Below are 25,967 nucleotides of genomic sequence, written 5' to 3' on the forward strand. Positions count from 1 at the left end.
TGATGCTGAGAGGTAATTCCAGCATCCCGAGCACTGGTGACACCAGCATCTCCGCAGACTTATGTGCCTGTCTCCCCCTGGGCCGTGAGCTCACCGGCAGCAGGCTGTGTGGATCCACCATTGCAGGCCTAGTGCCTGGCGCCATGCCTGCCCCCTAGAAGATGCACAGTGAATGTACAGCCAGTGAATGAACATGCGATGCTTGATCAAACAGGCACCTGATCAGATCAGCTGAGAATCTTGCATCCTGAGGCCCAGCATTCATATCCAGCTTTCACCATCATCTGTGGTGGGAGGATTAGGGGGTCGAGCCAGAGTTCCCCAGTCTGGCTCCACACCTGAATCAACAGGTGCATTTCAAAAACCTGTTTCCTGGATGCCCTCCAGACGTAAGGAATCAGGGCTGTAGTCTGGGAACAGTGCCCAGGGAGGTGCGCTCAGGTGGGACCCCAGACCAGCCTTTGGAAAGCCTGGGGAGACACGTGAGTCTGTCCCGGCACCAGGCAGCAGCCCCAGCTCATGCATGAGGGCTCTGGGCTGGGGTCCGTGTGAAGCCAGCCAGGCTCTGGAGCCCTGGGCCTCGGGCCTCGGGCCTGGCCCAGCAGGCCCCGGAGTGGAGGCTACCCTGTAGTCAGACAGACACACACACACAGCACACACGCTGGGCTGGTACTGACTCGCTGGGGAGGGGGGCCTTGCTTTCTCCAGCCGGCCTTGAGCAACGTCCCGCAGGGAGAGATCTTGGACCACTGCCCCTCACCTTGGCTGTCACCACCGGGAGGAGAAGGCAGCCTCTCCTTGAGCACAGCTAGGTGTAAAACGTCCCTCCAAGGCCGAAGAATCCGCTCTTTGATGGGGTCTCGGCCGTGGGAGGTGGTGCTACGCGGGAGCTGGGGGCGTGGCTTTGCAGTCAAGTCCCGGCTGCCCTACCGCTCGCCAGTTTGGGACCCAGGCCACGTCTCTCCTCCATAAGATGGGGCCAACGCTGGGACCTGCAGCCTGGGCTGGACAGCGGGGCTCACAGAGCCCTGGACTCGGCAGCCCCTGAAGCTCTCCTCCGCCAAGCAGCTCCCTGCAGAGCGTTCGGTACTTACTTTGTGCGGCAAGAACACTCAACATGAGATCTGTCTCCTCTGAACAAATTTAAGTGCACAACACTGTTGTTAACCAGGGGCACGATGCTGCACAGCAGAGGCCTGGAGCTTCCTCCCCCTGCACACCTGAAACTTCACACCCTCTGAGTAGCGACACCCCACGTCCCTCTCCCCCCAGCTCCCGGCCACCACCCTTCAACCCTCTGATGCTCTGTTTTCAGTTCCACAGAGCAGGGCGGTCCTGCACAGCATACAGCGGGATCAGTGTCTCCCGTGTCTGCCCACACGTCAGGTTCTCCAAGGTCAACGTCTGAGTCGGAAGTGGCTGCACCTCCAGAGCTCAGTCCTGGAGAACAGTTTGAAATGAAGCCGGCTCTTTGTCACATGCATTTAAAAGAAAAAAAAAAGTGAGCGGCGGAGGGATACAGGCCTGGTGAGCCGAGACCCTGCAAGTCTTGTCAGCGTTGCCCGGAGAGCAGGAGAGCGCGGGAGACGCGCCCGGGTTGGTCACGGGGCTGCTGTCCCGAAGGCGCGGAGGCCGGTTTCACACAGTCGTTTCTCTCCGGTGCATCGCAAAGTCCACGGCTGCGGCCCTCACGGGTCGGCCCTCCCCGAACGGTGCGGGCGGCCCCGCGCTCCTTGTCTGCGGCTCCAGCGTCCTCAAGGGCCCTGGGCCTGGGGGAGAGCAGAGAGAGGGCGGGATCGCCGGGCCCTGGGGCTGCCGGTCCCCGCTCAGGCTGGGCCGCTGAGAACCAGCTCCACGGCCACGCGGGACGCCAGGCGGCTCGGCACCGGGGAGGGGAGAGCGCACCCCGCCGTGGTCTCCGCTGCAGGGAACGCCCTGCAAGTCCTGCTTGGGACGCGTCGTGGGACAGCGGCCCAGGACCCTCACGCTGCAAACCGCAGACCCGGTGCAGCCCACCGCCGGGGGCGCCGCCAGGAATGCCGGAGCATGCGCAGTGCGTCCTCCAGCCCGACATCTGCTGAGGCCCCGGCCCACCCGCCACGGCCCTGCGCGCACGGACCGCTGCACCTGCCGCCTCTCGGAAGGTGCTTTGAGACTCGCACTCACCCGCCTCCAGCCCCAGGCAGCTCTGCAGACACCCGGCCCTGGAGTCCCTGATCAAAACGCGGGAGCCACGATGGCGGCCCAGAAAACACCCCAGCCTGCCGGCATCAGCGTTTTCCTTCCCTTCTTGGTGCCTCATCTTGTCACATTGTTTTTTTGTTTTTTTGTTTTTGTTTTTGTTTTTTTTTTTTTTGGCCACTCTCTCTTCTCACACATTTCCCCCAAATATCAAGCACCCCATGAAAAACCTCGAAAAAGCACCCTTCCTGGGAAAGCCACCCCCACCCAGCCTGGCTGGCATCCCGGCTGGGCGGCTACGACTCTGCCTTCCTGGGACACGTGTCCCCAGCATCTTCGCTCCCCCTCTCGCCTGCTTAACTTCACGGCAGAAGTTCTGGCTGGACCAGGAATGAGAAGCACGTGGTCAAAACAGGAGACTCAGTGCGGGGCTGGCATTCACGTTCTTCTTCTGTTTCACATGGGTTTCGGGTTTTTTCCCCCATAACTTAAGCGTCCCTGTGTACTAAATACACTTTACAAGATACAGAAAAGTATGTTACAGCATAGAAAACTGCCGTGAATGTGTTGATGTATCTCCCTCTTGCCTCTTTGCTAGGGGCAGTAGCTTCGTTTTAAACTTACTTGAAATCATAACAGTGGCAGAATTTCGTGTTCCAGGCTGTTATATCTTCAGCAGATGTATTTTGAATGGCTTTACAATATTCCATGGAGTGGCTGCTATGACTTGGGTGGGGAACACAGAAGCCCCTCCAGGTGCCCCAGCAGGAAGACTTGAATGCAGGGGGTCAGGGCTGCAGTGGCTGTTGGAGTCACTGAGGTGGAAAGGGAAGGGGGGTGGTCTGTGGGTGCTCGCTTGAAAGACCCCACTAGCCTCATGCTTGCCATCTGCCCTGCTGGGGGCAGTGTCCCCTCTCCCCTCAGCTTTCTGCCTCTGCTGGGCAGACCTCACCCAGGACTGTGCAAGGAGGAGGTCCTGGAAATGCAGCTCCACCCCTTCCCCATTGTGCCCAGGGCAGGCAAAGGGTGTTGGCAGTGCCCACTGGACCACAGACCCCAGCCCCTGACCAATCTTCTATGGCTGGACCCTCAGGTTGTTCTGAATTTTCACTAAATCCTTCTCCTCCTCCAGCACCATAGGCTATGTTTCTCCTGGGGTCCTGCGCTCTGACTTTAATTTTTTCTGAGTATTTTAATATGTTGATGTATTTAATGGCGGAACTGGGGATTGAGCCCAGGACCTGGTGCATGCTAAGCACACACTCTCCCACTGAGCCACACCCTCCCCCTGAGCTGTCACTTTAAGAGTCGGACTCCCCACGCAGCCTCGTACCTCCTCCCCACAGGGAGCCCCAGGACCTTGCCGCCTGCTCTCCCTGGTGGTCAAGGCCCCAGCCCTCCTGCTCCTGGTCTAGGCGGACGCTTGGCAGGTGAGTTCCTGGTCCCAGGACACAGTGAGCGATGAGCCTGAGGCCCCGGTCATGAGCACAGCCCCACCCCACCTTGTGTATTTCCCAGAGGCCACGGGGACAGTTTGGGGTCCCCGGGGATGAAGAAGCCCCACTGCGGGTCTCGGCTCTGCTCACAGGCGAGCATGTTAGGGGCCCTTCATTCCCCGTGACGCACATTGGAAAGTGGGAAAAGAGTGGACGTGAGGGAGAAGGTGAAAGCTGACCAAGGGCCAGGCAGGCCCACGTGCACATCGCCCACCACGTCCTTCCCACCTGGCCCCATCCCCCCAGCCGATGGGAGAGGCCGCGTCTCAGTGTCCCCCAGCCCTGTCTTCACAGGCTGTGATCCCCTCTAAGAGTTACATTAAAACTCCAACAGTCGGCACTACAGGCTGTGTGAACGGGCTGCCCAGCTTGTCCTCCTGGTCCCCTGCCCCTCTTCCCCGGGACCCCATGGTTCCAGCCTGTCCCCGGGTCCTCAGACCCAGGGACAAGCTGCCTCCCCGGGATGCTTCCCTCAGCTGGGACCGTCTTCCCCTGGTCACCTCGTCGCTGGCCCTGGCATCGCGCCCCCTCCCCCGCAGCCCGGTCCAAAGCAGCCCCCACCCCACCAAGTCATTCTGTTTCCTAACTCTGTGTCTCTTTGTTCGTACGCAATGCATAATTCTCTGGCTTTTCTGTTTACCTCTCCCTCCCTCTGTCTGTCTGTCTGTCTCCCGCAGACGGTAAATTCCATGACAGCAAGAACGCTGCCTGTCTATTTATTCACTGCTGGGCTCCGGAGACCTCACATGGCCCCTGGGCCTGGAAACATTTTTAAAAAGGGGGAAGGAATCTGTGTTTGCCCCTCAGGCAGCAGCCAACACGAGCCATGCCATTGGGTTCAAACCACGAGAGAAAAAGAGAGAGCAGTGCGGGGCTTGCTTCCTGGGGTCAGCCTGGCTGGCCCGGGTGGCGACAGAGTGACTTACCTGCTGTGATGGGTGGAAATGTGACCTCAAAAGTTCAGCTGTTGAAGTCCTAACCCCCCAGTGCCTCAGGGTGCACGACCTTGCTTGGAAACAGGGTTATTACAGATGCAGCTGGTTGAGAGGGGCCCATCAGGGTGGGGCCCTAAGCCAGAATGACTGGTGTCTTTATAAAAAGGGGAAATGTGGACATAGACATGCACACAGAGAACGCCGTGAGGAGATGGAGCAGAGACCAGGGTGACGCTCCTATAAAGCAAAGAACACCAGGCCAGCGAGACACCAGCTGCCAGGGAAAGCCCTGGGGCCGAGTGCCCCTCGGAAGCAGCCCGCCCTGCAGGCACCTTGCTCTGGAACACCCGGCCTCTAGAACTGTGGTCAGCGACATCTGTCGGGTAAGCCCCCTGTCCCGTCAGATACTTTGCAAGGCAGCCTCAGGAAATGACCAGAACCCATCGGTCCCCAGCACACGAGACCTGGTTAGCCCCCAGCAGAGACAGCGCCTTCCATCCGCCCAGGGGCACCTCTGCCCTCAGTCCCCAGACAGGACTGGTGCATGAATCCTACCAGAGCCTGGAGAGAGTCAGGGTCCCTGTGAGGCCGCAGACGGACCCAGCCCTTCACCCACACTCCGCCCTCTCCAGAAACTGCATCCACAGCTGGCCTCCCGGGGCCCCCTCCCATCTGCCACTCCAGCTGGGCAGCCCGGGCAGTGAGGAGGAAGTGGGAAGGATGGCCACAAGCCATCCCAGCCACAGGCAGAGGCGTTTGGTCTCTGAGGGGAGGCAGGGCTCGCACGCAGGGCTGCCTTGGAATTTATGCCGGGCCCTCCGCCATTTCCACAGGGCTACAGCACGCCCAGCACAGAGAGGCCAGGCTGCCCCCGGGCCTTGGAGAGCAGATGCGGACCCCATCACCTCACCTGTTTCCTGCGCAACCTGCTTAGGTAGCACAAGGCACAGTCGCCCCGACGCAGCCACGGAGGTTTTCATCCTTGCTGGAAGCGAGTGTCAGGCTGGAGTGGGGCTTTTCTTCAAGCTGGAATCCCATTCCAAAACAGGGTGGTCACATCTCTAAACAGGGGATCCAGCAACTCAAAGGATGGAGTGAGAAGAATGAGGGGCACCGAGTGCCATGGGACTTGGGTGCAACACGAAGTGGGGGTTCCTCTGCTGGAGGGAGGGGCTGGGGTGGCCGTGACCCAGGGCTGCGAACCTCCTCTCCAAGACAGTCGTAGACAGTCCCGCTCAGAGGCAGGCATCTGGACAGGATGCCCAGATGCCACCAGGGTGTCCCCAGCCCCTGGCTGTCATTCCTTCCAATTTTGTGTGAAACCAGCTTCCTACAGGAGCAGAGGGGGCAGATCGGGAGACATGAATGCATTTAAACATGAGAAGCACTAAAACCACGCCAAGCGTGTAATGAGCGCTCCTAACATCAACTGATTACAGCACCAGCCTCCCCCTCACTCTGAAAGGGCAGCCGGAGTGCCACCCCATGCTGGACACCTGCCAGGAGTATCCCCCACACCCCTGGCCCCCACCTTTGTCTGTCCCACAGTTGCCCCTCCTCTAACTCCACCCCTGGACCGGGAGCTGTTGGATGATGACAGTAACCAGGATAGTACTAACTATATTCCAATCATCCGCAAACACCAGCTGAGGGCCCGACGGGCGCAAGGCTCCATCCTGAGCCCAGGGACGGGGCCGTGGATGGGACAGGCATCTTCCTGCTCACCCGTAGCTGGCAGTCCAGTGACAGAGGCAGTAGTAACCGTCGCTGGTGTCAGCAGAGCCGCACGCCCAGCACTGTGTTTACAGGTACTCTGTGCGCATCATCTCAATGAATTTTCAAAACCACCTGATAGTGATCAGAGGTGCTAGTATCACCCTCATCCTTTGAGAAAGTTGACACTCAGAAAGGTGAAGACATTTGCCAAGGTCACACCCAGGGGACAGCTGAGATGGGAAAGACTGGGACCAATTACCACCAACCGGCAGCATTTAGAGGGAGGCTCATATGTCATTCTCCTCCTGGCTGCCCAGGACTTCACGGAGAGGTGCTTCGGGCATGTTTCCGAATCCTCGCCGTGACCTTGGTGTCCGTGCCCAAGGCTGGCACGGCCCCTTCCAAGGAGGACGGCGAGCTTCTCAGGAGCAGGGAGAACGCTGAGGCTGCAGAACCAGGCAGCCACACTCCATAAGCATTTGCACGTTTCCTCCGAGGAGCTTCTACAGGCATTTGGGTTGATAAGCCCAAAAAATCTCTAGAAAGCATCTAATTAATGCATTTTCCCAAGTAGAATGTTTTAGTAATTGCTGTTCAAGCAACAGAGAAGCAGAGAAAGCTTTTACTGCAAATGCTGCAGGGACAGATAGAGATCCACACGGCTGCCTCTCCCGGCGCGGGCTCTCTCCCGCTCAACCTATTGACATCCATTAACACTCTTCCAGCTCTAAAGAAAAATCATCTTACTCTACCCTCCATAGGCAGGAAGCTCGGCGTTGAGCTACGGAGACTGAGTAATTGCCCGGAGTCACTGTGATGGAAAATGGCAGAAATCGCCATGAGTCACAGGGTGGGGGAAAGGCAACTGTTCAGTGACGATCATTCTGCAAGGATAATTTCTTTAATGGAAGTGGGAGCCGACGTTCGTGCCAGCGAGTACTGTACACGTATGTATAAATATCCATGGACAACGTCTAGTGTCTAAAAACGGCCGCGTGTAAATGGGCAGGTATGTGTCTGCCTTTCTAAGGAATGCCGAGCCCTGAATGGCAAAGCACCGTTCAGAAGAGATTTGTGATCATCACACGGGGCAGAAATCCTTTTGGTGAAAGGAGCCGCGGACGAGGATGTTTCAAGCGTGGATGTGAAAAGCTTCTATTTGATTTGGGGCCACAAAGGATTCAAAAGACATCAAGGCATTGACAGATTTGATGGCTTTCACCAAAGGGAGAATTTCCCTGCTTCGGAATTTAGCTGAATGAAGCAAGCTAAGTTCAAATCCATGCATCTGGAAACGTTCAGTTCTGGCAGATGACACTGGGCACCGGGACCCCCAGGGAACCCCAGGTGTTGCTTGGTGCTGCTCCGCTTCACCACTGAGGGTTGGAGCCACAGCTTCAGGACCAAAACATGCTTCTGTTTTGCAAAATGAACAAGAGTCGTGCACTTTGAATGAAGGCAGCTGCTCAGTGATGCCACAGCCAAAGCCATTAAAAATCTGGTTGGCCATTTTAGGACCAAACCTTTGTCCGCCTGGACAGCCTCTTCTCTACAGTCACCAACACACTGTCCTCTCTTTTGCAGCTAAGCCTCCAGAATGTCTAGGCAGCATCTTCATCTCTGTCCCTGACAGAGCCTGCGTTTGCCTGCGAGCCAGTCCCAGAGCTGACCCGGCTCTGAAAGAGAGATGCACCTTTCCCCCTGAAATGCACGTGCTCATTTCTTCTTCTTTTTTTAATTGAGCTAAAATTCCTGTAACATAAAAGTAACAGTGAATCACTCTGAAAGGTAACATTCAGTGGCATTTAGCGCAGACCGTGTTCTGCATCCGCCACCTTCCTCTTTCTGTCGGTTACACGATGCTTCCGAGGTCCATCCACACGTCAGCTGCATGCAGCGTTCCTTTTCGGGGCTGCATCACATTCTGTTGTGTGGAAAGGCTGCCTTGCGCTTATCTGTTGACGGATGCTTGGTTTGTTTGCATCTCCCAGCTATTGTGGATAAGGCTACTGCAAATATTGGTGTACAGTCGGAGTTCCCGGTCTATTTCCAGAAGTGGAGTCACTGAGTCCCACAGTAATTCTATGTTTAACTTTTTGGGGAATTCTCACAGATTTTTGATCCCTGCCCTCCTGGGTTTCCTGGCCGTTTCTCTGTCTCCTTAGCCCATCCTGGTTCTGCATATTCTGAATGCACATCCGTAGCTGCTCTGAATTCAGGGACCACACCAATGAGCACGTTTGGTGGAGGGACATCCCGTGTGATGTGCACACGCTGGCCCAAGCTCACGTCTCTTGCTGGGACCCCAGGTTAGTGCAGGTGCGGAAATACATTTCTCAGATGTAGTTGGTCTTTGTCCATGGTTCCCAGCTCTCAGCTCCCAAAACTCTTGGCATTTCCTGAGCAGGATGCTCACTGGACCAGCCTCCTGGTCTACTGGGTCCAAGTGTCCCCACCCTTCCCCTTCACGGCAAAGACTGAGGAAGTCACAGCTGAGGTCAAACCACGCACCTCTTACCTGTGTGTTGAGGTCATTACAAAGGGTGGTCCCATGCCAGGATCTTCCAGGCTCTTCTGTCCTGGCAGCTTCCAGAAGAACTGGCTGAACCAGGGCCAAGGCTGGTAGGAGAGTCCTGAACCCTAATCCTGGGAGCCCCATGCCTTCCTCAGTGCTGATCAGCAGGTTGAGGTCCCTTGGTCCTGCTCCATGCCTGGTTCCCACTGGACCCTGAGAGCCTGCCCGGCACCCTTCCTTCTCCAGCTTGAGGACCAGAGCCACTCGACGCCCCGCCCAAGCAGCCTGCACTCCCCACCGCACAAAGGTAGCTAAAACCTTCATCCACCTGAGATTGTCTGTGAGGAAGGGGAAGGGGGCCCCCACCTCTCAGCCCCAGAGCGCTGGCTCAGGGCTCATTCACCCTGATGTCTGCTCTGCGTGTGTCAGTGGCTGTGGGACATCGTGATATATAAGAAATATACATTTGGTCATTCAGATGATCAACATACATTTCTCAGGTGTATCTGGTCTCTGTCCACGGTTCCTGGCTCTCAGTTCCTCAAACCTTTGGAATTTCCTGAGCAGTGAAAGCAACGGGCACTGAACGTCTTTTGTTACATTATTGGGTCTCTTGTCCTCAGTTTCTGAAATCCCTTCAGAGCCACAAGGTGAAGAGGGGGTCTAACTATGAGTAACAAGCGTCTTTGCACCACACCCGAGTTTATGTTAATGCAGTGACTTTTGGAAGCACCTAAGGGTGAGGGCTGGTTGCCAGGGGAACCAACCAGGAATAGACAGTTGGAATTTTCAGTCCCAGCCCCCTGACTTCCAGGGAGAGGAGAGGAACTGGAGGTTAAATCTATTTCCGGTGGCCAATGGTCTATCAACCACGCCTGCCCAAAGAAGCCTCCAGAAAACCCCAAAAGAATAGGGCTTCACGAGCTCCCAGGCTGGGGAACCAGAATGCCTCCACGTGCCACCAGGCTGGGCCACAAACTCCTCAAGGACAGGAGCCCCTTTGCTCAGGGCCTCGACCCCTAATGCATGTCTCTGTATCTCTTTGTCTGACTGTTGATTCACATCCCTGAACAGCCTTTGAAATAAACCTGTAATCTAGCGAGTACCCCGTTTTCCTGGGTCCTGGGAGCCGCTCTGGCAAATTAATCAAACCCAAGGAGGGGGTCGTAGGAACTTCTGATGACAGAGGCACAGGTGACAACCTGGACTTGTGATTGGCATCTGAAGTGGGGACAGTCCTGTGGGACTGGGTCCTCAACCTGTGGGATCGGACACTCCCTCCAGCCAAATGATATCAGAATTGAGCTGAACCGCAGGACGCCCAGCTGGTGTCTGAGAATGAATGACTTGGTCGCGTGGGGAAGCCACGGCCGATGGCAAGCGGGCATCGGTGACCGGAGCCCTCAGCTACCATCGTGGCCCCAGGGCATCTCCTCCCCTTTCCAGCCAGGGCGGCTGTTCCTCCTCCCTCCTGCAGGGTGCCAGAGCTCTTCCCAGCAGCAACAGGAAAAGCGACACTTTTCGGGGGGGAACGAGAGATCATAAAAAGAGATCAACAATTTGCTAAGTACCCTTAAGGGAAATGTCCTATTAAGAAACAAATGATGAGCACATGCTATTGAAAAAAATATATATATATATATATATATACACACACACACATGGCTGAAGAAAAACATGGACTCCATCTCTCTGCAATGGCAGCGTGGTCCCGTCCAAACCCATAGGCTGTGTTCCCCACAGTCCACGGAAGGTACCGTTTATCCAGCCCATTATGCCGCTGGCCGCAGTCAGTCACAGCTCAAACGTTGCCACACTTATGAAAGGCAGTTACAGTCATTTGCAAGATAATTACCATTTTAATCTCAAACCAGCACGTAGGAGCAAATTGCTTTACAAGTAACCAGGTGCTCAGTGTGTCGTGCTGGAATGCTGTGCCACCGCGGGCTTGCGTTGCTCTGTCTGCCGTGGGGGGCGGGGGTCCGCGCCTCGTGGGCTGGGGAGAGACGGGGCAGCGCCCCCCACCACCCCGCTCTGCGCCTGAGGGCGGACACGGGGAGCATCGCTTCCATCTGTCTGAGCCCTGGCTCTCTCGTTAACACAGAGGGAGGAGGGAGAGAGAGGCCGAGAACGAGAACAAGAGAGGGAGAGAGGCTGTCGGGAGCACAGAGAGGAGACAGGAGGGAAGAGGGGAGGGAGAAATCAGACAGGACCACCCCTCTCAGAGGCTGGGTGTGGGGAGAGGCTTTCTGCCAGCAGCGATACCCTGGGAAGCCGGCAAGGACACTGGTAACAAAAGATGTTGCCGAGTGGATAACTTCAGTTCCAAATGCAGGACCGTCTCTGAAAAATGGGAACATCTCATTGAAACTGATGTGGGCAGGACATGGCGATGAGGAATCAGCCTGAGAAAGGGAAAACTGATCTCCAGCTAAGAGGAGAGAGGCGGGAGCTGGGGACGGCCAGCGAGGAGGGCTGTGGGAACCTGGTGGGACGGCAGATCATCCCTGCTGGATGGGGAGGAGGGCACTTCCAGCAGCGCTGTGTGTGCCCCGGGGAGTCTGAGGCGTGGCCACCACCAGCGGGGCACCTGTCACGTGCAGGCAGAGGGATGTGTGCGGCACTGAGTCACCTGAGGGTCCTGGACGAACATAGATAGGAGATGGTGTCCTGTCTGCCTGATCGCAGACGCTGAAACAGCTGGGAGCCGCCCACCCAACCGTAGCTTTAATTTCCTCTAAAATATTCCCATAAAAATGCGCATCCAACCTTGGCTACCTTCACCTGATGGCATCTGAAATTTACCGAAGGGGGACACAGATCAGATCCTGGGAAGGGGGTTGGAGGAAGAGCCAGTGAGAGAAGGAGGAGGTGCCCAGAGAAGAAGGTTCCAGAAAGGGCCAGCCAGGAGCTCCTCCCGGAGGCTGGGGACAGGAAAGCAGGCAGTGGGTGTGGCCATGTGGAGGTGATTCTCACCATTGCAGGTCTGGAGGAGGGCTGGAGGGTGGGGGTTGGGGGAGGGGGGAGCCAAACAAACTGGTAGAGCTTGAATACAAGGGAAGTGGAAACCAGAGTGTGCGGACACCTTTCCAGAGGCCTTGGTGTCACGGGATGGGTGGGGTGGGGGGAGAAATGGGCCAATAAACGGAAGCGATGGTCCCTGAAAACCCCCTTCCTCCTGAAGACAGCGTGTCTGCGAGAGGAGGGGGCGGGGACTCAGGAGCGAGGGGAGGTGATGGAAGCACACCCTGGGGGGGCGGCGGGTGGGCGAAGAGCTCTGGAGCAGAAGTGAGGGGCCCCCAGTCTCACTGTGAAGCTTGCCGCCCCCTCCCCCCACAGCTCCAGCATCTTCTCCCGGAGACGCCCGCCATGGCGCAGGTCTGGACGGAGAGAGGCAATGCGCAGTGACCTGGCTCCCAGCGGCGCGTCCAACAAGCCCTGGTCCTGGCTGCGCACGTACTCCCCCTTCTCCTCCAGCCACCCCTGGGCTGCCGGTTACTCTTCCTGCTCAGGGTGCCAGTTCCTCTCCGTTCACAAGACCCAGGCACCATCTTCTCCTTGGTCCCATTTCCCCTCCGCAGCCCCTCTTCCACGAAGCTTCCACCATCTCCCCCCGGCCCCAGCCCGTCCCATCTGCGCCTGGCTTCAGCTGCCAGCACTACTCTGTTGGCTCTCTATGGCCCAGTCACCCCAAAACTTAGCTCTCGCGCTGTTCCTGAACCTCGGGAAGCCGGGAGGGGCTTAGCTGGGTGGCTCCGGCGGGGACCTCTCAGGAGGTCTCAGAGAGGCTGCATCGTCTGCAGCCCTGACTGGGGCTGGAGGGCTCTCCTCTAGGAAGGCTGCCTACGGGGCTGGCACTGGGGCATCAGCTGTCCTCCCAGGGGTGTCTCGGCCTCCAGTCCCTCCTCTTTGCACAGCTTCTCCGTAAGGATACCCTAGTTCTTTTGCAAGAAGGAAAGTGAGCCAGCTAGCAGCGGGGCACCCGACAGAAACAATGGTTTTTATAACCTGATCTCAGAAGGTCCTGCCGTGTGCTGCTGGTCACACCCACCGTGGGACAGCGGGGAGGGGACTGCACTGAGGGCCAGAGGACCCGGAGACGAGGTCCCTGGGGGCCCCGCCTCCCGAATCTCCACGCTGGGGTGAGTGAACCTGGCCTTGGTCTTGCTGGCGCGCGGCTCTGAAGAAGCTGAGGGGTCCTCTTTTTGTGTCTTCCAAGGTACCCTGCGCGGGGTCAGAGTTCAAGCGGGAGCCCAGCAGCCCGCGCGGGGACCTCGAGCTTCAGATCCGTGCGCGGGAACATCGCCGACGGGGTCACGTGCCCGACGCAGGCTGCAACGTCACCCCGCATCTGTGGGCGCTGCCGTGGGCCCTTCCGCAGAGAGCGCAGCCGCAGAGATCTTGCTCAGACACTCAAGGCCGCTGACTGTACTCACTTGAGCATTATTTTCCCGACACAAAGGAGGCGGATGTGAAGATAATGCTGCGATAATTTAATGACAATTCAGTGGCATGCCGCTTTTGCAAAACTGCCGTCACCCGCTGTCCTGGGCGACGGGAGACAAGAGTCTGGGGTCACCAGAGGAGTCCCCCCTCCGCCTTCCTCTCTGTACAAACCCTGCCTCCCCACAGCCCGCTGCCCCCACCCCCCATTTCCCACTCAGGCCCGGGTCATTGTCAGCTGTTCAGTTTTAATACAAATATGAAAGCAAATCAATGGAAGGCATCTCAGGAGACAACAGATTCCCCATCAGACAATTACAGGGCGATTTTTCACTCCGATTTTTACAATTCAGAATGAACCTTGGAGTTTTTTTTTTCTAGCAGCGAATTCTGAAACTCTAATCTCCCTGTCAGTAATGTGATTCCCAAGGCTGAGACATGCAGGACGCCAGGGTAGACTTCTCGACATTAATATAGCAATATGTCAAGTAAAAGCTCAGTCAACAGGAGCCGCGATGCCTTTAATACACTGTGGTCCCCTCTGAGAGTCAGGAGGTGTTCTGAGCGGCGCAGTCTTCGGCAGAGGATGCCCCAAGATTGACAGTGACACATCCCGTTTCCGGGGAGTTCATTAACACAGAGCCGGGCAAAAGGCAAGTATTTTGAAAATGGAGCGAAAGATGACTGTCGGGAAAACACGAGGCTGCTGTCTCCCCAACCGGCACCCACCTGTGTCCTCCCAAACTGATGCAGAGACATCAAATGCCGGCCCCTCAGCCTCTACCTGGACGTGGCTATCATCGGCCCCTAAGTCACCACGCCAGGCCACCCAGCCCACAGCCCCGCCAGGCCCAGCGCTGGGCACGAGCCCGCTGCTTCTCCTCCACCCACCCACTCCCTCCAAGCCATGCCAATTCCCTGGGGTGGGGGGGTCTCTGTATATTCCACACGTCCACCTTGCACCTGCAAGCTGTCCTGACCCCGCCACCAGCTGGGATCCTGGTCCTCTGAGGACAAACGGCAGCTGCACCCGGCCACACCCCCTTCCACTGGTGCCCTGACCTTCCAGAATGTGCAATTTTTCTTTTTTATCAATTGAAATATAGTCGTTTTACAATGTTGTGTTAATTTCTGGTGTACAGTGTAGTGATTCAGTTTATTCGATACATATATTCCTTTTCATATTCTTTTTCGTTATAGGTCATTACAAGCCACTGAATAGAGTTCCCCGTGCTCTACAGTAGGTCCTTGTTTATCTGTTTTGTAGATGGTAGTTGGTATCTGCCAATCCTGAACTCACAATTCACCCCTCCCCACCTCCTCCCCTCCCCCTACAACTATAAGTTTGTTCTCTACATCTGTGAGTCTGTCTTGTAAATAAGTCCATTTGTGTCTCTTTTTAATAACATATGAGTGATCTCATGTGGTATTTTTCTTTCTGTTTCTGGCTTACTTCACTTAGAATGACATTCTCCAGGTCCATCCATGTGGCTGCAAATGGCATTACTTCATTCTTTTTATGGCTGAGTAGTATCCATTGTATAAATACACATCTTCTTTATCCAGTCGTCTGTCGATGGACATTTATGTTGTCTCCACGTCTTGGCTATTGTAAATAGTGCTGCCGTGAACACTGGGGTGCAGGTGTCTTTTTGAATTAAGGTTCCCTCTGGATATATGCCCAGGAGTTGGGTTGCTAGATCATATGGAAAGTCTATTTTTAGTCTTTTGGGGAATCCCATACTGTTTTCCACAGGGGCTGCACCAAACTGCACTCCCACCAGCAGGGCAGGAGGGCTCCCTTTTCTCCGCACCCTCTCCAGCATCTATCGTTTGTGGACTTTTGAATGACGGCCACTCTGACTGGTGCGAGGTGATACCTCACTGTCTTTGTTATCTTACTTCACCCGTTCCAACCCCGCCTTGCACTTGGGGCCCGCTGGATGCCTTCCTCTTCTCAACTCATGCCGGAGAGTCCATGATCCCTGAGTGGGCCTGGGGATCCAGGAAATCCCCAATTTTGGACGAAATTCTTTGCTTGTTGGTTTTTCTACCTGGGAGGGGAGTCTCAGGTTCCCAAAGGAGCCGTGGGCCCCAGAAGGTGGAGCCAGCCCTCCACAGAAACCAGTCCAGTCCACTCATGGGGGTGTGTGCTCACTCTGATCCCTGGAGATGTGAGCCCAGACACTGCCCTGCTTGGCTAGCGGGCAGCTGACTGGGCCACTCACATGCCCCCTGGGGCTCAGACAGCGCAGGACTGCAATGTCACTTGAGCAGGACCCGTTCCTCTGAAGCACCGTGTGCCAGCTGATCTGTCCACATTGGGATCCAAGCTACTCCTGGCTCCCATTTGGGGGCCGGGCTGGAGGACAGGCAGGGCCACCCAGGGCTTGGTCACCGTTGGGAAAGCAAGCAACCTGCTTCCTTGGAGGGGCCACTCCCCCGCCCCCTTCCCTCAACAGCTAGGTCAGCCGCCGGTCCCACCAACTCCCACAGGGGTGGACAGTCTCCCCAGCACCTCAGGACAGCAGCCAGGGCTCAGCAAGACACTCAGGTGGCTGCCACCTCGCTGTATCCCCCCGTCGGCCCCTTCTCTGGGCACCTGGAGAGAGAGCTCTGTGTCTCTTCCTTGTCTTATAAGAAAACCAGTCCTTATAAAGATTAGGGCCCTGTCCTTGTGACCTCATTTAACCCTAATTACTTCCCTCTAGGAGGTCACACTAGGGGTTAGAGCTTCACTCTATGGAGCATGGGGGGTGGAACTCAGTTCGTGACAAGCGGATACCTGTGCCACACGTGGCTTTCCTGGTCCCCGTTTACTTACCTTCTGCTGGGCAGAGCCCCTCCCTAGGCGTCCTCCCCACGTAAAGAAGAGAAGCCGTGTGAGACGAGGACTCAAGTCAGACGCAGGGGCCCCTCTTTGGACTCGCTCCGTGTCGCGACAAAGGTGCGTCTGTGGCGCCCAGGACCGCCCCTCCCCACCTCAGGAGGGCGCAGGGTTGCCGGCCGAGTCCACGAGTGCCCAGGCCTCACACTTGCTGGGGGCTTGCTCCCTCTGCGCACTCAGCCCTCCCTCCCCGCCCCACACCAGCCCCCTGGGGTCAGCTCTGTTATCACCACCCCCAACTCCTTGAAAAGACGTGGAAACCGAGGCACAGAAGTGTTACGAAACCTGCCCACGGTCACATGGGGATAGGGCTGGCAGATTAACAGATGAAAATACAGGAAGCCCTGGTAAACCAGGATTTGAGACAAACAATGAGTAATTTTTCTCTCCTACAAAGTTACCCCCAAACATCACACAGGTGCCCTTACACTAAAACATTACCTGTCGTTTGTCTGACGTTCCGACTTACCGGGGCAATCTATATATGATCTGGTGACGCTGCCCGGTAGCAGGGGCTCAAAAAGGGTCTGAATCCAGGCTTTGAGGCTCATGCTCTTTCCAGGGGCATCCAAGAGTGTAGGGGACCCTGCCTTGGCATCAGCTCTGCGGGACCCTGGGGCGGGAAGAGGTGGGTCCACAGGGAAATCCTTGGCTCTGGCTGTGAGATCTCAGCTCCGCCACATGAGGAGGCCGGAGAGGTGACTTCAGAGGACTCCCATCTGGGTTCAGGGCTGGAGGAACGAACCTAGGAGGGGACTTGTCTGCATCGCTTAATTTCGTGTGGGGAAAGAATGTGGCGTATGTGTAAGTGAGTGTGTCTGTATACGCATGCAAGGGGTGTGCTCCGGCAGGACCACCTCCCGGGTGACAATGTCCCCAAGGACGGGCGCCTGGCCAGAGCGAGGCACCCAGGGCTCTGTGCACTTGGGGCCCCAATGACGTCAGGTGACAAAGAAGAAATGAGACCAGTCCTTACACCTGAGCAGGAAACGCCACCAGACCCATCCGCATCGGCTCCCAGCCCCACAGACTCGTCTGTTCGGTCATCAGCTCTGTTTACACGAAGTGCAGCCCGCACCTCCGGGCTGAAGGAGCAGGGCTCTTTGTTAGCCGCAGTAATAAACAGTGACTTCCGCCTCGCCGGCTCTCCGGGGAGGAAGTTAGTCCCGTTGCACTTCCGTCAACCGTTAAGTTCTCAGACTCCACTCCCTGCAGATCGGCAGAGACACAGTGTGGCTAAAAACGTCCGATCAGGCAAGGGATTGGGGAGGCATCAGAACATTCCAGAGTTCCCGACTGTCTGTGACCAGACTAATTAAAAAAAAGGTTTAAAAAGTTGGCCACTCTTTGGGAACATTCTGACCCCAAAAGAAGGCTAAAGAGACTTGGACCAGGTGGTCAGTGCAGCTGTCAGAGAGAGAGCATCTGGAACGATCTGGCCCCCTCTCAGCCCGGCCGGCGGACTCGGGCCAGCGGCCACCCTCTCCCGCCACCCCGGAGACGGCTCGCACAGCCCCGCCTCGCTTGCCGGGCGCCGGCTCCGTCGTAAGACGCGTCAGGGGCTGAGTGAGGTGGACAGGGGCCTGGGTCTGCTGAGCAGAGGGCAGTGCCCAGCCTGGGTTTGTCAGGGACTTTCAACTTGAATGAGCGGCTTCCGTTCTCTTCAATCCAAGTTAAAAGCCCGCCTCTTCCAGGCTGTCATCCAGACCGTTCTAACCGTTCCCCAACCATCATCTCTTTGCGGAACAAGAAGCCTTTTGAATCTGCGGTCGCTCCAACATAGATCACTAAAGGCAGAAACAAGTCTCTTCCAACAAGCATTTTCAGGACTGGCTTTATTTTTCTGGAGACTCTAAAGGGTTTGTCCCTCTCGTCCATCCTTCATCACCCACATGGTCAGGCTATCCATCTAATGTCTTCTAGCTCCTGAATGTAAGCTCCAGGAGGGAAGGAGTCTTGGTCTGTGTCATTCCCTCACGTGCCAGGACTTTTGCCTGACGCCACCAGATGATCAAGGAGTCGCCCTTGGAAGAGTGAACTATCACCAGCAAAATCCTTTCCTGAATTTGTCTGCTATTCCTTCACTCATCCATCCTCTCATGCAGACAGAGCAGGGTTGCAGGCTGGGTAACCAAGGGAGGCTTCCTAGAGGACGTGGCCTGGAGCATTTAGCCAGGTCTGGGGGGAGGGTAGGTGACAGAGCGCCCCAGGCTGAGTGCAGCCTGACCCCCAAAAGGCACAATGACTTCTAAGAAAAGGGACAGAGAAGGCTGGTTGCTCTGTGCCCACGGGGGTGGCCACTGCACACAAGACTTGCAGGAGCTGCGAGGTGGAAGGACCACAGGGGACACTAACAGGGCTCCAGTATGTAGAGGAGAAAACAGGCCCAGAGATGCTGCAGACTTACCCGAGTTCATCGTGAACGATCAGAGGCAGGTTAGGACCAAGATGGCCCCCATGCCCTTCCTCCTGTGGCATCAATGACTGAACCTCGCCCACATTGCCCCCCAAAGAGCTGGCTGTCAGGGTGGATGGGCTGGCAGAACGCCTCTGATGGGGAAGGTGAGCATCCGCTGACTTGCAAAGAGACACAAGAGAACATCCCCTGGTGGGGAAGGCGGGTGAGGAGGAGAAGGCGGGCGGACAGCAGGGATGCTGTGAGGGAGGCGGCTTACGTACACTGGATGCTCAAAGTCCATCTCATGGCCTTTGCTTTGAGCAAGTAACCCCGCAAAATCTCTCCAATAAAGAAGCAAGAAACTCATGTACAACCGAGGACAGAAATCTGAGCAGTAAGATGCTCAGCCAGCCACAGCCTCCCGGAGCGGGGAGGCAGCGCCAGCCTCCTGCTGCAAAGAAAATGACCTCCTCCTTTAGCTGCACCTCACTCGTGATCAACATGAAATCCCCAGAATGAGACCCTGGGTAGAAACGAGGTAGACTCAGACAATTCCAATTGGAAGCCAGCCAGCTCTCCCCCGTGGCTCGGCCGTTTATAGACTTCAACTCCATCTCCGATCCCACCTAGAATCTGCTTGCCTCATAAGCTCCTCAGTCTTGTAGACACAGAGACATTTGTCCACCCTAGCTTTACGAAGCAGCAGCCCGGGCGTGCGTGCGGCATAAAGATGTTTCAGCAACAGTCGAGATCCCTGCAGAGTCCACTGCCTTCCCGGCCTGCGCCCCACGGAGCATGACAGCACCGCCCCAGGCCCCTGCACCACAGCTGCGCCCATCACAGGCAGAAAGCCCACCTCCTAGCCCAGATCGTTCCCCATCAAACTCCCGAGCCGTCCTGCACGCAGACCCCACAGGGGCGGTAAAGCCGGAACTCCCACCCTGGGCCGGTGGACACCCCAGTCTCTGAGATGCTCAGGTTTCCCTGATTGTGTTCATCTTTGTAACTGTTGTTAAAATCACAGGCAGCCCTGGCCTTAGGATGCTCCCTCCTGCTCCCTGAGTGCTCCCTCCCTGCTCTCTGGCTGCTCCCTCCCTGCTCTCTGAGTGCTCCCTCCCTGCTCCCTGAGTGCCCCTCCCTGCTCTCTGGCTGCTCCCTCCCTGCTCTCTGAGTGCTCCCTCCCTGCTCTCTGGGTGCCCCTCCCTGCTCTCTGGCTGCTCCCTCCCTGCTCTCTGGGTGCCCCTCCCTGCTCCCTGAGTGCTCCCTCCTGTACTTGAAGTGCTCCCATCCAGTTCCCCCAATGCTCCCTTCATCCCAACACCCAGTTCCAGCCCTGAAGAATGGCATCTATTCCGTAGTGTGTTGAGTGGTGGCCCCTAAGTATGTGCCTGTCCTAGTCTCTAAATCCTGTGACTATGGCCATATATGGAGAAAGGGTCTTTGCAGATGTAATTAAGTTGAGGATCGTGACGTGGGATCGTCTTGGGTTATCTGTCATTGGCCCTAAATTCAGTAAGTGTCTTTAGAAAAGACAGAGGAGGAGAAGTATCGACACAGAGGACGGGCCATGTGAGGAACGCGACAAAGATGGAGGGACGCCCCGGAGCCCACGGAAAACCTGGAGCCCCCAGGAGCTGGAAGAAGAGGGTAGGACCCTCCTAGAAAGGTGGTGCAGCCCTGATGACACCCTGATTTTGTGCTTCTGGCCTCCGGAACTGCAGGAGAATCAATTTCTGTTGTTTTGTGCCCCAAGCTGTGGCCACTGCCGTGGCGGCCCCGGACCACGTGCAGGCTCTGTGGCTCTTCTTCACATCATAGCGAGATCTCTTGGTGCCCTGTCCCTGCTCCCCTCACCCCATTTTACTAATGCCTAAGCTTGACCCAGCATCTTTGAACCCCCCACCTGCCTCCCTGGGCAGCTGTTGGCTCCACTCCCAGTTCGTCTGACCCCATAGGTTGGCAGTGCCTCACATGAGGGAAGGGAGCAGTTTGAGGCATCAGACAGAGAGTTAGAGACAGGGCGGTCACCGTGCAGACCCCACACTCCCCACTGATTCACTGCGGTGCATAGTGAGACGGGAAGCCAACCCGCATGGCCAGAGGCGCTTCCTCGGTCCCGGGGCCTCTGCGAGGCCAGCCAACCACGCTCTGTGACAGGCGTGGCACTGGTGGCCCCTCCCAGAAACACTTTTCTATCCTCTTCGCAGTAATTCACTCAGACCAGAGACTAGCCGAGAGCTGGGGACCTGAGCCAGGACTCACAGGAGACTCCACAGCTGCCTTTAGGGGCTTGCAGACCCTCACATGCCAACCAGGCATCGGGAGACAGAAGACCTGCCCTGCCCTGGAGTTACCGCAGGAGGAGACCCAGACCAGGATGCGCGTCCACCTGCCCACAGCGGGTGGGAGGCGCTGGGGAGTGCCTTTCCGCTGCGGGCGCCCCACCCCCTCCCGCTGCTCCCCCCCTCCCCGGACTCCGTCCCCAGGGGGCTGGGCAGCGTGCCCCTCCACTTGGTTAGTTACTCACAAGGAGACAAGTGACACACACATCACCTCATTTAAACAGTGAGGGGACAGATTCTCCTTCAGAGCCTCCAGCGGGAACACAGCCCTGCCCACACCTTTCCAGACACCCACTGAGACCTGTGTTAGATGTCTGACCTCCAGGACTGCAGGACGTTAAATCTGCGTTGTTTTAAGGCACCAAATTGGAAATAATTTGTTACAGTAGCAAATAGAGACTCATACTGGGCCACGCTCTGCGTCAGACCACAGCCACGTCCAGCCACTTCTGGGCAGAAGGCCTCTGGTGGGCAGGGAAAGCACACCACGCTAAGCACAGGGAAACTGGACAGAGGCAGCGTGAATTCCAGCAAAGGACCCTGAGTGGGCGCCTTTCAGCACTTTTGGAGTCAGACATAGCTGGGCTCTAATCTCAGCTCAGCCACTTCCTGGTGTCGTGATCCGAGGGGGTGGGGGCAGGTTTCTCCTCCTCCCTGAGGATTGGTTTCTACAAACTAAGAGCTTTAAACACACACACACACACACACACACACACACACCAGGCAGAGTTATTGGGAAGCATCTAATGAGGGTGTTTCTGGATGAGGTTAACCTTTGAACCACGGACTGAAAGCAGATGGCCCTCCCTGCTGGGGGTGGGCCTCGTCCAATCAGTTGAAGGTCTGCATAAAGCAGAATGGCTGACCTCCCTCCGAGGTAGAGAGAACTCCTCCTGCCTGACTGCCCTGACCTCGGATATTAGCATTTTCCTGTCTTCGGACACTGAAACCTTGACTGTCCTGGGTTAGGCCTTCGGACTTGGACTGAAACTACACCATTGGTCCTCCCAGGTCTCCAGCTGACCGACAGCAGGCCTTGGGATATCTCAGCCCCCATAATTGTGCAGGACATCTCCTTGTGATAAACATCTCTCTCTCTCTCTCTCTCTCTCTCTCTCTCTCTCTCTCTCTCTCTGTCTCTGTCTCTTTACACACACACACACACACACACACACACACACACCTCTTATCAGTTCTGTCTCTCTGAACACTGATTAATAAACGGGCATTGGTTCTAGCTCCCTGCCAGGCGCACAGACGCCCAGTCAGTGGTTGGGGGTGGGGGGCACAGTGGGATCTCAACCACTCACAGGATTCTGTGCTCCACCCACCGCCCCCCTAGAATGTGTGTCCCACAGGCCAGCCAGGACATTCAGCAACTGCCCAGCAGGAAGGTCATTCCCCCACCACAATGAGAGGTCAGGCACCCTGGACACCTAAGCTGGGAGCCGGTGGCCTTATGGCTGCAGCCATGATGGTGTGGTGAGCGGAGATGCGGAGTTGGGGTGGGGGGCTGGGCAGGCGGCCCCCTCTGTGGTCTCCAGCCAGCCTCTCTCCGTCTTGGAATGCCTTCCTTAGCCTGCCTTCAGCTGTTCTGACTCTGAGTCGCCAAGGTCAAGATCACCAAAGGTTTGTCCCCAGCGTTTCCCTGCTCTGACCCTGTGTAAGCATCCAAGGCTGGCAGAGCCTCCTGCTGCTAGCCTCTGCCCAGCTGCCGCCTCCTTCCAGAAACTTGCTTTTCTCCCATCCCCCCAGAAGCTTCTTGAATCTCTGCTTTTGGTGGCATTTCCAAGTTGCCAGGCCAGTAACTAACGGAGTCATTAAGAGAAAAAAGAAAAAAAAAAAAAAAACAGAAAAGCAAAAGAACAATTGTGGTTGTTCTCACAGCCCCTGGGGCCTGGGGACCGTCCCCAGGTGTGCATTAACATACTGGGGACCGGCAGGAAGCACAGACACCCGCCTGCCCGCCCGGAGCCACATTTTCCTGCTCCCTTCTACACAGGAGGGCAAGTTGGAAGGAAATGCTGGTGAAAGAGGACAGCTCAGAACTTAACTAGGAATCGACTTACCATATGACCCAGGAATCCCACTCCTGAGCTTGTATCCAGAAGGAACCCTACTTCAGGATGACACCTGCACCCCAATGTTCATAGCAGCACTATTTACAATAGCCAAAACATGGAAGCAGCCTAAATGTCCATCAACAGGTGACTGGATAAAGAAGATGTGGTATATTTATACAATGGAATACTACTCAGCCATAATAACCGGCAACATAACGCCATTTGCAGCAACATGGATGCTCCTGGAGAATGTCATTCTAAGTGAAGTAAGCCAGAAAGAGAAAGAAAAATACCACATGAGATCGCTCATATGTGGAATCTGAAAAACAAAAACAAAAACAAAAACAAACAAACAAACAAAAACAAAGCTTAAATACAGGACAGAAATAGACTCATAGACAGAGAATACAGACTTGTGGTTGCCAGGGGGGCGGAGGGTGGGAAGGGATAGACTGGGATTTCAAAATTGTAGAATAGATTACACTGTATAGCACAGGGAAATATACACAAAATGTTACGGTAGCTCACAGAGAAAAAAATGTGACAACGAGTGTGTATATGTCCATGTATGACTGAAAAATTGTGCTGAACACTGGAATTTGACACAACATTGTAAAATGATTATAAATCAATAAAAAATGTTAAAAAAAAAAAAAAAGAACTTAACACAGCACAGACTGTACCCTCAAGGAGGCGGCCAGCCCTCCTGGCACCCAGCTGGCAGCTCCCAGGCACCCTATTCTTTGGCAGCTGGCGAGCCCACCTGCTCCAGAAAGCCTCGTTGACTGCTCTGATGCTCGCCAGAGGCGAGACCCATCCCTGCTCCCTGCCCCGGGCTGGCTGTTGCCCCCAGACGGGCTTGGCTTGTTTCGCCACCAGGGCCAGACAGCTGTCACGTCTGGATGCTCCTCCTGTTTCTCTTTCCTTTGAGACCAGGGGGTCCCCAGAGCTCACTTACCTTTCGCTGATGAACTCGCACAGAGAAACTGGCTCTGCCGGCTTCATTCATCCAGACCTTTTGTTGGGTTTTGATTTCAACCCTGCAAAAAAAAGACAAAAAAAAAAAAGTCACAAGGATGGTACAAAGAACTCCCGTAGACCTTACACCCAGATTTACCAGTTGCTCACATTTTGTACCGTTTGCTTTGCCATCGCCCCTCCCCCCTCCATTTTCCTAAGGAGGGGGGAAGTCCTCTTACAAAACCACAGCCCAGTTAGCAAAATCAGGGGATTTAACCTTGATACAGTACCCTCATCTCGTCCACCGCACAGTCACGTTTCATCAGGTAGCGGCAGTGTCCTTGTGTCGTGTTTTGTCTCCTGGGACCCACGCACACACTCACACATCGTCTCCCCGTCTCTTTAGCTTCTTCAGTCAGAAACAGTTCCTTCTAGCTCTTGACCTTGACCTTTCCGGGCAGGAGAGGACAGTTACTTTAGAACGTGCCTCTGTGTTTACCTGTACTCTCTCTTGATCAGATCCAGGCTGTGCGTTTCATCAGCCGTGCGTGGGGCGATGCCATGTCCTCACCACCAGGCACGGGAGGTCCTGTGTTGGGACGGATCTTTGATGCCCTGGTTAAGGTTGTGTCCTCCAGCCCTCCCCACTGTAAATTTACCTGTTCCCTTTTATGACAGATAAATAATTTAATTCTTTGATTCTATAAATATCCTGTTCATTGTCACAACTTTCACCCACTGGTTTCAGCGTGCGTTGATGGCTTTTTAAATCCTTTATTCTTTACTAAGTAGAATTCCAGTCAGGAGAACTCTCCCTCTCCCCAGTTTATTCTTCATTTATTTATTATTTATATCAATGTGGACTCACTGGTTTTATTTTGTTCAGTGGGCTTTAATCCATTACTATTGTTACTTATTTAGAAGCTCAAACTGTCCCAGATTTGGCCGCCCCCACCAGCTGGCCCCAGCATCCTTTGCAGAGCCCTTCACTCTGAGTACTTCATTACTTCCTGATGCCACAAGATATTCCAGAATTACCTCGTGCTTTCCCTGGTCTCGGGCCTGGGGCCTGAAATCAGCCTTTTCTCCAAGAAACCCTGGTTCCTACGGATGGAGAGTTAGAAACCAGGAGCTGGATGCTGGGTCAGGTGGGACCATTGAAACTGGGTGTCATGGCTTCGAAGCGCTCTCAGCAGACAGAGCTAAGAGATACGAGGCAGTAAATAGCTAGATGATGGATTAGATAGAGAGATACATGGAACGGATATAAATACACGCATATATGTTACTGTTCAAACTCGTCCTGCTCACCAAACGACAGCCCAGTAGAGAGATGAGGTGTTTGGGGCAAGGAATAATGACTTCACTCAGAAAGCCAGCAGACTGAGAGATGGCAGACCGATGTCCTGGAGAACAATCTTCCCCTAAGTCAGAATTCAGGCCCCTTTTATACTAAAAAGGGGAGGGGTATGCCTGGTTGTTGCAAACTTCTTGGTGTTGGAATCCTTTGTTTTTGCAGCTGTCCACGTGGGTCAGAACATGGTGTCCCTGTAAACCTCTGACAAAACAAATATTGTTTTCTATTCTGCAACTTTTTATCTTTGTATGAATGGGAAAGTGTTGCACCCTTAGAGGGCAGAGCCTTGAGAACGCGCTGCCCTGTATATTTCAGGCAATAGGCAACGTTCTTTTACAAAAGGTGCAGAACCAGCAGGACTGAGCCCAGGAAACAGCCCAGGGTGAGAGCCAGAGGAACAGAAGTAACACAGAGTCATATTTGTTCTTTTATCTTACATATAAATATATGTGACACAAATAGAGAAATATATTTAGATGTCTGTGTATTTTACATACAGTTTCTGTACATATGTGTGTACATTATAAGCATATGCGTTTGTATCTGCACACACACACACACACAGAGCAATGAACTCACCCTGGCTCCTCCAGCTCCAATTTACAAGGCACATTCTAATCCTCCTCCTGCCCACGCTGTAACTCCCTCCTTCATCAGTGGGAGATTGAACTGCC

At 55.3% G+C, this 25,967-nt stretch overlaps 1 long non-coding RNA gene across 2 annotated transcripts; it reads right to left on the bottom strand.

Moving 5' to 3' along the window:
• Positions 1-5,847: 5,847 nt before the first annotated feature.
• Positions 5,848-25,446, bottom strand: LOC106728808. Of its 2 annotated transcripts, XR_004325302.1 has the most exons (4): positions 24,975-25,446; positions 24,227-24,385; positions 23,935-24,016; positions 5,848-5,942 (listed from the first exon to the last, which is right to left on the bottom strand). It is a non-coding gene; the product is annotated as an uncharacterized LOC106728808 (long non-coding RNA). The 2 variants fall into 2 exon arrangements; XR_004325301.1 differs by lacking the exon at positions 5,848-5,942 and having other exon boundaries at positions 23,636-24,016.
• Between the last annotated feature and the right edge of the window lie 521 nt (positions 25,447-25,967).

The sequence above is a fragment of the Camelus ferus genome, chromosome 13 (genome assembly GCF_009834535.1).
Source record: "Camelus ferus isolate YT-003-E chromosome 13, BCGSAC_Cfer_1.0, whole genome shotgun sequence".
NCBI lineage: Eukaryota > Metazoa > Chordata > Mammalia > Artiodactyla > Camelidae > Camelus > Camelus ferus.